Here is a 15000-nt window from a genome sequence, read left to right on the forward strand (position 1 = left end):
TCTGTTGACTTATTCCAGTCCAGTTTTCTCTCTCTCTCTCATTTCAGATCAAACTTCTCAAATGATTTTTCTCTTCTTGTCTGTCTTTCTCTTTGTTATCTAATTACATGAAGAGTAATCTCTGAGGGATGCAAAATATTAATTAGTAATTTTTTTCCGATAATTAGAATTGCGGTAAATGAAACATGAAGCATAACAGCAATAATGGTAGGCGATAGCGCCAACAAATGTACGATAATACGAGATAAAAAGAGGATGAAGAGGAACGTATATAAAGGAGGCACAAGTTGCAAAAAGAAGCTTTGGCAGAATGAATGAAAATAGCAAGCCCAAGCAAGTAATAAAGAAAAATGTGAATAAAAGTCAGTATAAACAAGTAAAAAATGCGCCGAAGTTTCTTCGGCGCAATCGAGTTTTCTGTACAGCTGCCTAGGCGTATAATCAAGGCCATCGAAAATAGAGCTATCTTTTGGTAGTCTAGGTATAATGCTGTATGAGCCCCCGCCCATTAAACTTTAACCACAGCCCGGTGGTGGGCTGGCCTATATCGTTGCCAAAAGCACGATCCATGGCTAAATTTAACCTTAAATAAGAAAAAAAAACTACTAAGGCTAAAGGGCTGCAATCTGGTATGCTTGATGACTGGAGGGTGGATGATCAACATATCAATTTGCAGCCCTCTAGCCTCAGTAGTTTTTAAGACCTGAGGGCGGACAGAAAAATAGCCATCTCAATAGCTTTCTTTTACAGAAAACTAAAAAGTAAGCAAAGAGAAATTGATGAAGGAGACTCTAAATATAAGAAATACGACTTAAGGACAAGATAGGGGAGGAAAATGGATGAGCAAGTTGGGTGAATTAGGGTTTGTCTGCATATCAACGGGTGATCTCCTTCAGGTGACGCTTCAGTAGAGGATATTTCACGCTCTTCAGGTATCTCTTGATGAAATTAGCCCGTTCCAGTAAGCCGCTTACACGGGATTGGAATCCATCAAGTGAGTAACGAGGGTGAACTCCTTTTCTCTCTCTTCTCTCTCTCTCTCTCTCTCTCTCTCTCTCTCTCTCTCTCTCGTGGTATAAGTGATAGTACTCTTGCCTCACTAGTGAGAGGTGTGGATCAAAACCCTGGCATGAACGGAACGATATGTGTTCGTACCACTAAAACCAATGAGCCCCTTTTGACCTAAGCAATGAATTAGATGTACCTGGTGATTAGTCGTCCGTCTAGGCCTGCTAGCATGTGTAGAGATGAAAAAAAAAATAACGACAGATGTTGGTGATTAGTGCTGCCATGTATTATGTAACACCATTTCATAAACTAAAAATCAAAGAACTTAGACGAGGATATATTTGCTGCAGCCCCGACAAAACATTCTCAGATATCAGATTGCCAGTAATTTTAGATCTGGATAATATCACAGTAATGTATGATTTTAAATGTTGTCGAAGTAATTTAACTTACTCTTTAAAAGGTTGCTTTCATCACTTTCAGCAAAACCTTTTGGACTTGCAAGATTTATGGATATAGCCAACGAAATTTTTCTAATATATATTTTCATATTATTCTTTGTGGGAAATGATTCAAAATTAATCCTTCACTGAGCAATCTTTTTTTAGAAACAGTCAAACATAGTCTCTACAGTAAATCAGTGATATGTTTCATTCTACTTAATAACCATATTTTATGTTTTATTTCCTTTTTTCTTCTTTATATTTGGATTTTCACAAAAGCACATTCCGTTTAGTAGAAGGTTGTGAGCCTGCTTAGCAAGTTAATGGCCGTTTCGATATGTTTCCTAATAATAATAATAATAATAATAATAATAATAATAATAATAATTTTGGCAAACACGAACGAAATTTATCTCTAGATTTCTGACGGCTTCGATGAACTGTTTCTTAGGAAAGGATATAGCAACCACGTAACAGATAAGGAGTAACGACGTACGGAAATAAGCATTCTCCTTAAGGAGGAGCGACTCACGAATGAAAGGAAAACTGATGACTAAACTCGGAGCGCCTCTTCAAAAACCTTTGATTGAAATCAGCCGCAAAGACGTCGATGTCAGATGTGGTCTTGGTTCCCATCCGCGCGCTTCTCTGAAGGGTTATTGCTCTTGTGTTTATACTTCTGACGGGGAGAGAGAGAGAGATATGCAATGTTGATAGCATGCACTTATGGTTGCATGGATATTCATCACAACATCGCCAAGAAATTTAAACTGGTGTGGCTTTTCTTTCGAACAGATCAGCGTTACAACTTATTTATTGTGTTATATACTATGCAAAATATCTGTTTACGAATTCTAAGTGACAGAGGATATAAGGATGAGACAGAAACAAAAGCATAACTGAGAAAATATTCACTTTATTCTTTGGAATGTTTTCAGGATAATTGCACTTAGGTTATGTAGCCTCTCTCTCTCTCTCTCTCTCTCTCTCTCTCTCTCTCTCTCTCTCTCTCTCTCTCTCTCTCTCTCTCTCTTAGAGAAACTTTCTTTGACACACACACACACACACACACACACACACACACACACACACACACACACAACAGATGGATAAGTATTAAAGCTTTACAGCATTCGGCCGCTTCCATACCCCTATAGTGTATTAAGTGTTAATAGAAGGATTTTCAGAAGTACCCCCTTAAGTAATCATAACATCGTCTTTATAAATTAAAGTCAAGTCAATGCTAAATAGTACAAGATATAAAATGGTTAAAATTGCAGACTCGAAAACCGTTATCGTACACACACACACACACACACTCACTCCCCCAGATGAATTTCTTAACCATTTGAGTTGGCCCGTTAAAACTCACTCGCAAGCTGCTGAGGCTGTATGGACCCCATATTGTAAACCTCTTTGTTATGGGGTTTTGATTTGATGAATTTATGTGAAATAAACTCTCCCTGGATGTCCAAATGAAACTTTCTTATCGCATGTTTTTACCTGGCAAATAGACCTCTGTTGGTTGATAGGCGAACGCATGGTTCACTTAGGGATTCAGGCCCACTTTTTTCTCTTTTTCTTATGTCTTTATTTCTTCAGGCATGGCTAGACACTTGCCTTAAGTTGACCGTCCCACCGGCCTTTCATCAAACCTGTAAGGTATGACGATCTGGTTCCTGATTACAATGTTGTTTGAAATGATTAAGTAATGGATGACTTCGATTATGCTAAATTTTAGCAGCTGAATGTTAGTTTTATATATGGGATTTATGTAAATAATAGGCAAGCAAAATGATAAAGACACCTGAAAAATAAGTCACAGAACTATACATGGAAATAATAATTAGAACCCACTGTTGCAGCCACACCCATTTCTTTTACTCATGCTGACTTGAGTTGACGTTGTGTTAAAATTGAATATAGTATTTTTCTTTCCTGTATGTAAACCTGCTTGCCTGTGTTCGTTCAACTTTCTCCTTCTCCCGATCTTAACTTAAAAATACACATAAACTCGACAGTTGTAATATCAAGGCACAGCATTATTATCATTATTATTATTATTACTGTGGGAAGAAATAGGAATGGCTATCGTTAAACAGGCTTCCACAGAATAGAATCTCCCGTCATGAATAGGAAAACAGTGGTGAGAATTACAAGTAAATGCAGGCAGGTAAATCAACAAACAAATAAATGTACAAGCAATTTTAAAGCGACATAAGAGAGAAAAAAAGCTAAGAAGATAATATGGTATAAATCTATCCCTTATACCTTTAAGCGAAGAGTAAATTACGTAGTCGTTTCGACTTTCATTACAACAAAAGTCTAAAGTGGTCAAGAACAAAATGGGCCCTCCCACCCAATTCTTCTTTACTGTTCTTAATTTCCTCTCTTTCTTCTCCTTTCTGACTACTGTTTCCCGCTCAGTCAGCTGGATTACTGGTTCTGTTCTACACCGCTAAAGCTTATTTATAATTAGGCAACCTGAATTCTCAGGTTATTTACAATTAGGCACCCTGAATTCTCAGGCTATTTATAATTAGGCACCCTCAATTCTCAGGCTGTTTATAATTAGGTACCCTAATTTCTCAGGCTATTTATAATTAGGCACCCTGAATTCTCAGGCTATTTATAATTAGGCACCCTGAATTCTCAGGGTGCTTATAATTATGCACCCTGAATTCTCAGGCTATTTATAATTAGGCACCCTAAATTCTCAGGCTATTTATAATTAGGGACCCTCAATTTTATAATTAGGCACCTCAATTCTCAGGCTATTTATAATTATGCACCTCAATTCTCAGGCAGGCTCAGGCTTTATAATTAGGCACCCTGAATTCTCAGGCTATTTATAATTAGGCACCCTCAATTCTCAGGCTATTTATAATTAGGCAGGCAAAGAGGAAATTAAAGGCATTTATTCAGAAACGACTATAACACTGAAGACAAAGTTATTTCAGACAAGAACTGTAAACTAATAAGCAAAAAATGGTTTGCCTTTTGAAACAACTGACCACCGATAACAAGGCTTTTAAAAGTAAAATGCTCAATATGGGGCAAAGTGAAGATGAAAAAGGGAACATCACAAAATGACAAAACATCAAGAATATCAAGAAAGCACAACAGAGATAATCGGTAATATGATGCATTAAATACCATTTGACGTCGCATGAATCTTTCTTATCTGTTTCTGAATATATATTATATATATATATATATATATATATATATATATATATATATATATATATATATATATATGTATGTATGTATGTATATGTATATATATATATATATATGTATATAGATATATTATATATATTTATATATATTATATATATTTATATATATATATATATATATATATATATATATATATATATATATATGTGTATTTATTTATTTTCGTTTCTCATTTCCTCCCTCTGTTTTCTCTTTTTCAAATAGGGGCATTCTGTTCCGTGAAAGCTTGCCTAACAAGTTAATGTCTCCTATGGCATGTTGTGTGTGTATTTAAGCATCAATTATTCTTGTAATGGTGATAAATCTTGCTATGCTATATAAAGTACAGTGTCTCTCCGTATAGTTTTTTTTTTTTTTTTTTTTTTTTTTACAAAAAACAGCGAAAGCAGTTCACCCATCTTTCGCTGACCGTGTTTGGTCTGTGTAAAGTCAGTTTTCGAGTTAGGATACTGACTTTAATGTGTTCAGAAAGGCAAAGGAACAAAAATTAAATGGTAGACTTACGAAGTGAACGAACCTAACTAAGAAGAAAAATTTTCGGCACACAATAAAGCATTAGAGACTGATCATTTTTTGCAACTACGCCAGACTTCGACGATTTGCCTTCTCAGTAATATGCGTTGGATGCAGCTAGTAAACTTATTGCTCATTAAAACATGGGGTAAATTATTTTTAAAAATATCGAATTTTTTATCGAGATCTTGATTAGTTAACTATTTTTGTAGGATTTTATTATTATTATTATTATTATTATTATTATTATTATTATTTTTATTATTATTATTATTATTATTATTATTATTATATTATTATTATTATTATTATTATTATTCAGAAGATGAACCCTACTCATATGGAACAATCTGTTACTTCATTAGAAAGAAGTAACAGAAGGTAAAGGGAAATACAGAAAGAAGAGATCACTTATTATAAAAGAAAAAATAAATTAGAATAATAAATAAATAGATAAAAACGTAAGTATATTATTAAAATGCAAGGAAAATTGTATTCGGGTAGTAGTGCATTGCATCTTCGCTTGAACTTCTGATGTTCCAATTGCACAACATCCTCAGAGAGACTGTTCCACACTCCAACGGTGTGAGGAATAAAGGGCCTCTGGAACCGAGAAGTTCGACGGTGGGGCACATTTACGAGTACTGTGTATTGGTGCTGCTCTTCAGTAAATCTGGTTGCTCTCGGCCAGAGAAGGGGATCAGGGATCCATTGGATACCCATTACGGCTGTATTTCAAAGCTAAATAGTTTTCATTTATCGCAGTATGTTTGAAAATGTAAAATACCAAATAAATAAAGAGGCCGTAGAAAAAAAATGTTCATTCTAAATAAAGTAATAGAAATGCAGAAGTAAAGCAAATTATCTTTCCAATAACAATTGTTGTAATGCTATTTCAACCCTCAGTTACGCAGTAGAGCATAGTACCGTAATCATTGACGGTAAAGGTAACTTTTATTATTAAAAGTTAATTTTATATTAGTTCATTATAGCATATACCTGTCATTGTTTCATTTATAAGCACGGCGCCAAGACAAAGGATCTGTGCAGTCACGTAATTTCTCCCTACAATGAAGCTATGGACTTTAGTAAGTGTTGTAAGTAATGTTATTGAAACATTGTTACTAAGATGCAGTAGTAGAATCATTTCAATTTTACCGTTATTTATAGGGCACGGGTAAAATTAGACACTCGCGAAATACACACGCTTTTGTACGGACGTATACAGGCACTTCAGCTCGGTATGGTAAAAGAATCTCATTAATTTTAATGATACATCTGCTCTCAAATTACAGCCATCGTATCAGTGCAACATTGAAAAAGAAAGTTAAAATCGAGCAAGAAGCGTGTTTCTTCGGATTCAGTCGACTGAGAGACACAGAAAGACTTCAAAGACAAGACGACGTACTCGTGCGGAAGAGGAGGTGAAACATTTGAACGCATAAAAAGAAAGACTATAATTATCGATTGACGTTCCGTGGTTCTGACGTAATGACCGTTTGACGCAAAGAGTATTTCCATCACTTACCCCCATTGACTGCGTTACGAACGGATCAATTTTAATGGTAGGGATGAATAAGGGGCATATCAAAGAGTTATTCCCCGTATTTTCTGCCTTAATTGTATGACTTTCAGGTATTGAATTTAATTGCTTCGACTGTCAGAAATAGACATCACGGAACTATATTATGTAATATTAGTTTTCTCGTACTTCCAGATCGGTACTTCCTTCAGAGATCTGGATCTTATGAAATGACCTACCCCAAACACTTTCATGTCTACATGCTCAATGTAGTTCATACTTGTTTATATCTTTTTTACCAGTGTCTCTCTAGCACTATACTCTCAACATCTTTCCTTATTCCCATCGTGTGATCGAGCAATAAACCTTGACATTTGTTATCAGCCAAACTGGGTGGCATATTCCCTCATGAAAAATAGCGAAGCAACCGATCTGAAGCAAGGACGGCATCGGCGAAGCCTATGAATTTAGTTGTTAAAGAAATGTGCAACTCCCCAACATAACATCCTGGTACTGACGAAGGCACACACAGAGAGGTGCAATATTTAATCATTTCACTCCAGACCACAACCTGACGCCACCACGCCAAGACTTACTAGATACCAGGTTTTGTGTGTGCCTCTGTGTGTGTGTGTGTGTGTGTGTAGATGTTAAGCTAACCTCTTTTTTTTTTAACTTGAATGAGACCACGGAAGGAAATAAAATGTCAAATCAAATGTAATTAAGAGAAATTTTCCCATAGCTTGATTTTTCATAGCATTTCAAGACGTCGCTTCTTTGCTCAAACAGTGGAATACTTAAGGAAAATAAATTTTATCTACATCATACATTTATAAAAGGGGAATATATATATATATATATATATATATATATATATATATATATATATATATATATATATATATATATACATACACACACACACAACGCATTCATACATAGGTTCGAGTTTGGGAAGATTAATACTGGAGTTCATATCTACGACCACCAAGATGCAGACTTCTGTTGGTTTTCCAGTTTTAAAGTATTTCTGTACATCTCATTGCATGACCATGTTAATCGGCTGTCGCCTAAAGAAATGATGCAGCTTTAATTTGTTTGTACGGGTAAACTGATCATTTCGACGGTCTTAGGTGTAGTCTCGTGTTCGAAGGATCCTATTGCATCGCAAAACATCTAGATAGGTAGATTGCGCGTGTGTGTGTGTGCGTGAGAGAGAGAGAGAAAATCATTCAATCCAGTACTCCCGGCTTTTTCATTCCCCTCTAATTCCTCCACCTCTCTCTCTCTCTCTCTCTCTCTCTCTCTCTCTCTCTCTCTCTCTTCTCTCTCTGTCATTTTTTCATTCGTCGCCCTTCCTTAATCTCAAAGAGCATGAACATGATAAGAAAACCATTAACATTTTTTCGAAGGGAGGGGGGAAAAAGTAGTTATGGAAAAAAAAGATAATATGCAGTGTATCCCTCAATGGGAAAATAAATCTCTGCATCATTTCCCCTTGCGTAAAAATAGAAGCCAGTGACTCGTTCATTAGAGCGAGTAGAGGGTCATATGAGAGAAAGAAAGACAGAGAGAAATTATATATATGTATGTGTATGTGTACATTCATATATATATACTGTATATATATGCACATATATAATTTGGATATACACACACACACACACACACACAAATATATAGACTACGAAAGGAGTGAACGGTGGAATTAGACTTCTATAAATGGGAAAATTCGGTTGCTGTTCATCTCAAGTTGGACATTCTGTAATGTTTGACAGATTATATATATGTATATATACATACATACATTCATATATTATATATATATGTATATATACATATATATTATTTAATTTATATATATATATATATATATATATATATATATATATATATATATATATATATATATATATATATATATATATATATATTAGCATGAAAGTAAGTAAAGAATTGTTCACCTTGACGGCCGATGGAAAAACGCCGAATCCACCGATATGCTGATTACTTCGTACTGGATGTCAGCAGCAGCACTGCGGTGGTATTTCAAATATCTATCTATCTATCTATCTATCTATCTATCTATCTATCTATCTGTCTGTCTATGTTTGTAAGCGCAAATGTTGCTTATATACGTATTCAAAAGTACATTTTATTTCGACGGACCACATGAGTCAAGTTCCTAAAATCTTTAAGGGTCAGAGGCTCATCAGTCTGGGAATTTGCCTTATCAGTCTACCGTCCGCTACTCAATGAACTCCCTTGTTTTGACGAATTTTGTAAGGTTTGCAAATGTTTCTTAAAATGTTCTTCTCTTTGTACAGTGTAATGTTGATGTTTTTCTGTAAGTCTTTGAATTTCATGTATACCATTAGCCTATGATTCCTTTATTTATAAGTGTTTATGTATATATCTATATGTATATATGTATATATATATATATATATATATATATATATATATATATATATATATATATATATATATATATATATATATATGATTATAATCACTTTTTGTACGTGATTCATTTATCACACATTATTACAGGTGAAAATAAGAGACGGGGTGTAGGTCCTGACCAGTTTCGACTTTATTTCCAAGCCATTGACGAAGGACTGATACAGGGTATTAGAAGTCAAATATAAATACTACAGGAACAGGGTGGGTATATAAAATTCCATGTAAGTCTTGTGACAAATTTTATATTGGCCAAACGGGTAAAGCACTGGAAAAGAGAACAGAACAGCATAAAACGTGTATGAGGTATGCACAGGGGAACAATGGTATTTTTGTACATGTTAGTGAGAACAATCATGCTATCAACTGGGAAGGGGCAAAAAGGATTGTACTGTATATTCTAATAATGCACTGGAAAGGAATATCATTGAATCTAGCTTTATAAAAGAAAGTTACAGCCATAATATGAATATAAGTCAAGGGATGTATAAACTTGATCCTTTAATATCAAAAGAAAATTGTAAACTTTAAATTTTAAGGTAGGCAGTAGATATGTATGGAAACAAGATCATCATATTTGTAAACACAATACGGGGGCAGCAGAGGTAATGAGTTTTCTAACCCCGCCTCCCTGACACCTGTCAGGTGTGGATCTGATGTCTCCTATGGTCAGTATGTTTATCAGTATTGTCCCCTGAGAGTATATTGTGATTTTTAGCCAAATGGGTTTTGAAGGCCATTCCTACCTTGACACCGGTCTGTGGGTGGATATGTAGTCTCAAGTGGTTGTGTATGTTCGTCAGCACTGTTCCTGTAGTATATATATATATATATATATATATATATATATATATATATATATATATATATATATATATATATATACGAGCCTCGTGCATCCTCCACCTGACTGTTTCTACCTCAGATGACTAAGTAAGAGGTACATCATTCAATTGTTAGGTCAGGAGAGATTCGTTTGGGAATCGAATCAGTATTTCCCTCGCTGTTTAGTCGAGTGTCTTATGTTTGTACTTGTGTATTTTTAAGCAACTATATCAGTATTTTCATACGTGCATCCAGACATATACTCATAATGTATAATCTTCTATTTGTACTGGTGCGTATATTTATAAGCTTATATTCATATTTATAAATGTTCGTGTTAACATTTAAAAGCTTATACATACCTTTTTTTTTTGCCTGAAGATAAACTGTCCAGTTCTTGCTTTAGATATCTTTATTTCGTCCTTAATAATGTTTTTAAAAATTTCAGACGCGGATATTCCATTGCATTACAACCTATTGAACGTTTTTCACAATAACTGTAACTTCATGGAAACTTGTCCTCTCTAAAGAAGGTTTATTTTTTTCATAACACGCTTCACACTATCGTAATTCCTGTATGAATAGAATGTATTCTTTCCGGAGTTAATCGCTTGCCGAAATGCTTCTTTCATACCTGGGTGCTGGAACTTCCATAGCTACGCCTTCTCTTGCGGGGAGATTCATGCCCTCAAAAACAAAAAAAAAAATCTTGAAGCAACACCGGCGGGGTAAAGAACTTCCAAAAGTTTGTGTTTTATCTCTCCCTCTAAGCGCTGCCAAAGATAAAAAAAAGAGAGAAAAAATCTTTGTTTGCTAAACTCGGCGTGAGAGGGAGCAAAAAAAGATGGATGAGGATTATATTATGGAACGGCGCTTGTGGCCCTTGTCACTGAGTGGATATGTGCAAACTCCGGCTGTTTTCAACATGGTATGACATTTGCATAATCTCTCCGCATCATCTTCCGAAGCTGCTTAGCTGGTGATTATAGAGAGAAGAGGAACTGCATTAATGGATAACGAGGCAGCAGGTGATGATAACATATTGGACAGAGCAAATAAAAAAATATGTTTTGCTATTGTTGTTCCGAAAAGTCCAGTCATTTATAATAAACTGGCGCTGATGGCCATTAGCTTTTAAAAGATTCTCAACAGTATAGATTGCCCGGGTGAGAAAAGATGAGAGATGTAATCATGAAAAATCGGTAGACATAAATAATTAAAAAAATATACGTCATCAAAAGTAGAAGATTATGCAGCAGACACAGCTTGAAAGCATGCTCAGAAAGCGGACAAAAATAAACGAATAACTACTTTTTCATGACAAACTAAAAAAAAATACTTTCGTATTATTAATAAAACTCTTTATGTGAAAAAGGCAAATACTAACATCTCTAGAGTTTTGTCTTCAAAGGAAACAAAAGAGAAATAGGACCATATCAGGAACCTGCACAAACAGTAAACAAAAACGTAAGAAGTACTACTTCTTCTTCTGTTTATACAATGATCGACACCATTGGCCCCCTGAGATTCATTAACGTGTCATTTCTTTGCGATAGCCAGAACAGATAGATAGGATGCAAGAGGGAGTATCATGGCTGCTATCGTAAATATCGAGGTCATCTGTAATCACCGTTTTTCAATAAATGAAAGACAAACGATAAAACTAGATATTTTCAGATCGCGTTTAATATTGAACTTTGCCCTAGAGGCACAGGCAGTGTGAATTATCATTTTATTTTCATAGAAAAGCTTTATATCTCTTTTTACATAGTTGTTCGTGTTATAAAATGAAAGTTTACTGTCCCTCGAAAATATCAATGTATATTTATATATGCGTGTGTGTGTGTGTGTGTGTGTGGCTTTTTACTTAGTCGGTCCGTGTTACAAAGTGGAAATTCACTGTACCCAGAACATATTAATATATATATATATTATATATATATATATATATATATATATATATATATATATATACATATATATATATATATATATATATATATATATATATATATATATATATATATATATATATATGTATGTATATTTATACACACACACACAATAGTATTATGAGTGTGTATTTGAGGAGAAACAGAGTACCACTGTGAAATATGAAACACAAGGTAGGAATCCTGGCCGCTTTCGTATTATATCGTTAACACAGACTCAACAATTGTTGAAATTTACATGACGTTGCTAGGGTGACAGTGCAAACGAACATATAGACGGATAAAAAAAAATTCAACAGTCAGGAAAAGGAGGATAAGTCCTAACCTCATCCACGACCGAGGGTGAGAGCACCGTTAACAATTGTTTTTCTCATGAGCCTGGTTTTCAACCCTGTGCTAGTTTTTTTATGTCATCAAGAGAAGACTGATCACGCTCTTAAAATCTATGCATTTTACATATTTCCTTTGAAGTATATGAATCTACATATAATTTCCTGGGCTGATGATCAAATTCTAAGAAAGCTGTATTTTATAGAAAGATGTTAGAATAAACGAGCTTTTTAGCACTGGTCCAATCATATTGTGGTTGCTTTCACCCTTGCGAACGAAAATTACTCTGTTTCCACGTGCACATTTTACACACTTTTTATGTCGTTCTGTTCTCCACTTCGGTTTCACTTACAAATGTCATACTATTCAGACGGGATTTGATATACACTTAAGATCTTTGGTATTGTCAGGACAGTTTAGAGGTACTTTTTTTATTATAGTTTTGTTCATAAATGCCACATCAACTAAAGTTTTTAAGGAAATTTGGTAATATCATTAAAGTTATCACTATATGGTAATACAAGTAAGGTCTTTGTTTGATGCGTCCTTGTTGTTATTTTTACCGCTCTTAATGCATCGTCTGATACCGTATTAGGATGTTTTAATTTCTTGCTTGTTTTCCTAATTGGGTCTATTTTGGATTGCCTGCTCTGAAGAGGTAATAATGAGTTTAAATTTAGCGTATACAGAAAACCTACCGGTATTTCTGCCTTTCACTTTTTTAATTATGGCTACAACAATATAGTAAAGATATTAATTTTTACATCTAAGTTTGTATTGATGATGCAATAGAAGTAATTTCTGTTAAGTTTCCGTAGAATTCGTAACTTTTTCTTTTATTTTACATCATAATACATTTATTTAGCCATGTGTCCGTGGATGAAACGTTAAATGCCAAGCATGGTCTTAATTTATTAAGTACTTTTCTCGACTACTTTGCTGAATAACGTAAAAATAAAAAAATGAAGGAAAAACTGTATTAAGGGTCGCCTTTTTGCAAAGACAATAAACTAAGCAGATGCTATAAAATCGATCTCTAGGCCTAAACTTCTCTTTGTTGAGTAGAAGTCATAAATGCAATTACCTCATTTAACCAACCAAGGGCTACTCTAATAATATAAAAATCATATCTCTCTTTCCATGTTCAAACTAATATCTGCAATAAAATTCTGAAGACCGGATCTGAGCTCGACGGCCGCCATAATGTAAATATTGCGTTCTTGTTCATAGCTTGGCTTGCAACTTCGCTTCTTCTTGGATTCTTGAGGAATGAATAAAAATATAGAAAGTATGGATTCAATAACAGAGATACTCACTAAAATGAATTAGAATGAACCTCTTATTATGAAAACAAGATAGGATCCCAGTAAACGCATAGAGAACTGAAACTTATATCCACCCCTATGGAAAACTTTCGAACACTTTAAAGTGGACCCTTACTTGAAATCAATAAAGCAGTTCAGTCTGTGTTAGTTTGTGATAAGTATGAAAATGTTTGGAAGACGAACGAATTTAGCCGAGGATATCACGATGAGGGAGTAATAAATTTCTGCTAAAAGATGAAATCAAAAGTTGAAAAAGTCAAATAGACAATAATGCCTCATTGTAATGGATAAAAGGTATTGAATATTCAATACACACAAGCAAACACACATACATTACCCTATATTTCGGCACTATTGTTAAGTGGCTAGTCTTTTAATGCAATGATCTTGGGCGTATTTTTTCCTCGGAAGTCCTGAAATAATTTTTAGTAAATTGATGGATTTGATTTGTTGCCAAGAAAAGACCTACTATTGAAATTTCACTTGTCCAACCAGCTTTCAGTTCTGGTTTTGTCTTTTTAAAAGGGTACTTCCCTATGCCCTTCCCATCTCAGATCATAACCTACGAAAGTCGGATAATGACTAGGTACATAATTCATTACTTATATCTCTGATGCACAACGGATTTTTTTGAATAGATAATTGTACCCGATGACACAATTTTAAGTATAGCATAAAAAGGGAAAAATATACTTTCTTATTGCTGATCGTAATAATAACAAAAACTTTGCAATTCTTGTACGAAGAAACGATTACTCGTTAAACAATCTAAAAAAAAGAAAAGAAAAAGAACGGTGTGAATATTCGTCAGTAAGGAAATATATATAACGTTGGTTTGATATAAAACATAATAACAGATGGATACGCGTGTCGTATTCTGTACATTTTGTATGATATATAGTGAGTTATTAATAATTTTTCGTAGAGTTTATTGTTGAAAGATATCTTAAAACTATCAGGAATATAAAATGTCGTCTGACAATATAAATTTTAACATTTCCTCTTACTGTCAACCTTACCTCTTTTCTATCTCTGTCTTTCAAACATGCATTCTCTCTCTCTCTCTCTCTCTCTCTCTCTCTCTCTCTCTCTAAAACCTACACCTCCACAATTGTGGACTTCTCTCTCTCTCTCTCTCTCTCTCTCTCTCTCTCTCTCTCTCTCTCTCTCTCTCTCTCTCTCTCTAAAACCTACACCTCCACAATTGTGGACTGCAGTGCTCTCTCTCTCTCTCTCTCTCTCTCTCTCTCTCTCTCTCTCTCTCTCTCTCTCTCTCTCTCTCTCTCTCTGCAGCACCTTGTGGACAGCCGCATATAATAGAATTAATACTAAGAGGGGAGAGAAAAGGAGACATGTCCGGACCATGCACCGTTAAA

General features: G+C 34.5%; 1 protein-coding gene across 1 annotated transcript in view; it reads right to left on the reverse strand.

Annotated features, from left to right (window-relative positions):
• The window catches only part of LOC136840448 (lachesin-like), a 292205-nt gene that overhangs the window by 157794 nt on the left and 119411 nt on the right, over window positions 1-15000 (reverse strand). The gene's annotated exons all lie outside the window — the stretch shown is intronic.

Source organism: Macrobrachium rosenbergii, chromosome 1 (genome assembly GCF_040412425.1).
Source record: "Macrobrachium rosenbergii isolate ZJJX-2024 chromosome 1, ASM4041242v1, whole genome shotgun sequence".
Taxonomy (NCBI): domain Eukaryota; kingdom Metazoa; phylum Arthropoda; class Malacostraca; order Decapoda; family Palaemonidae; genus Macrobrachium; species Macrobrachium rosenbergii.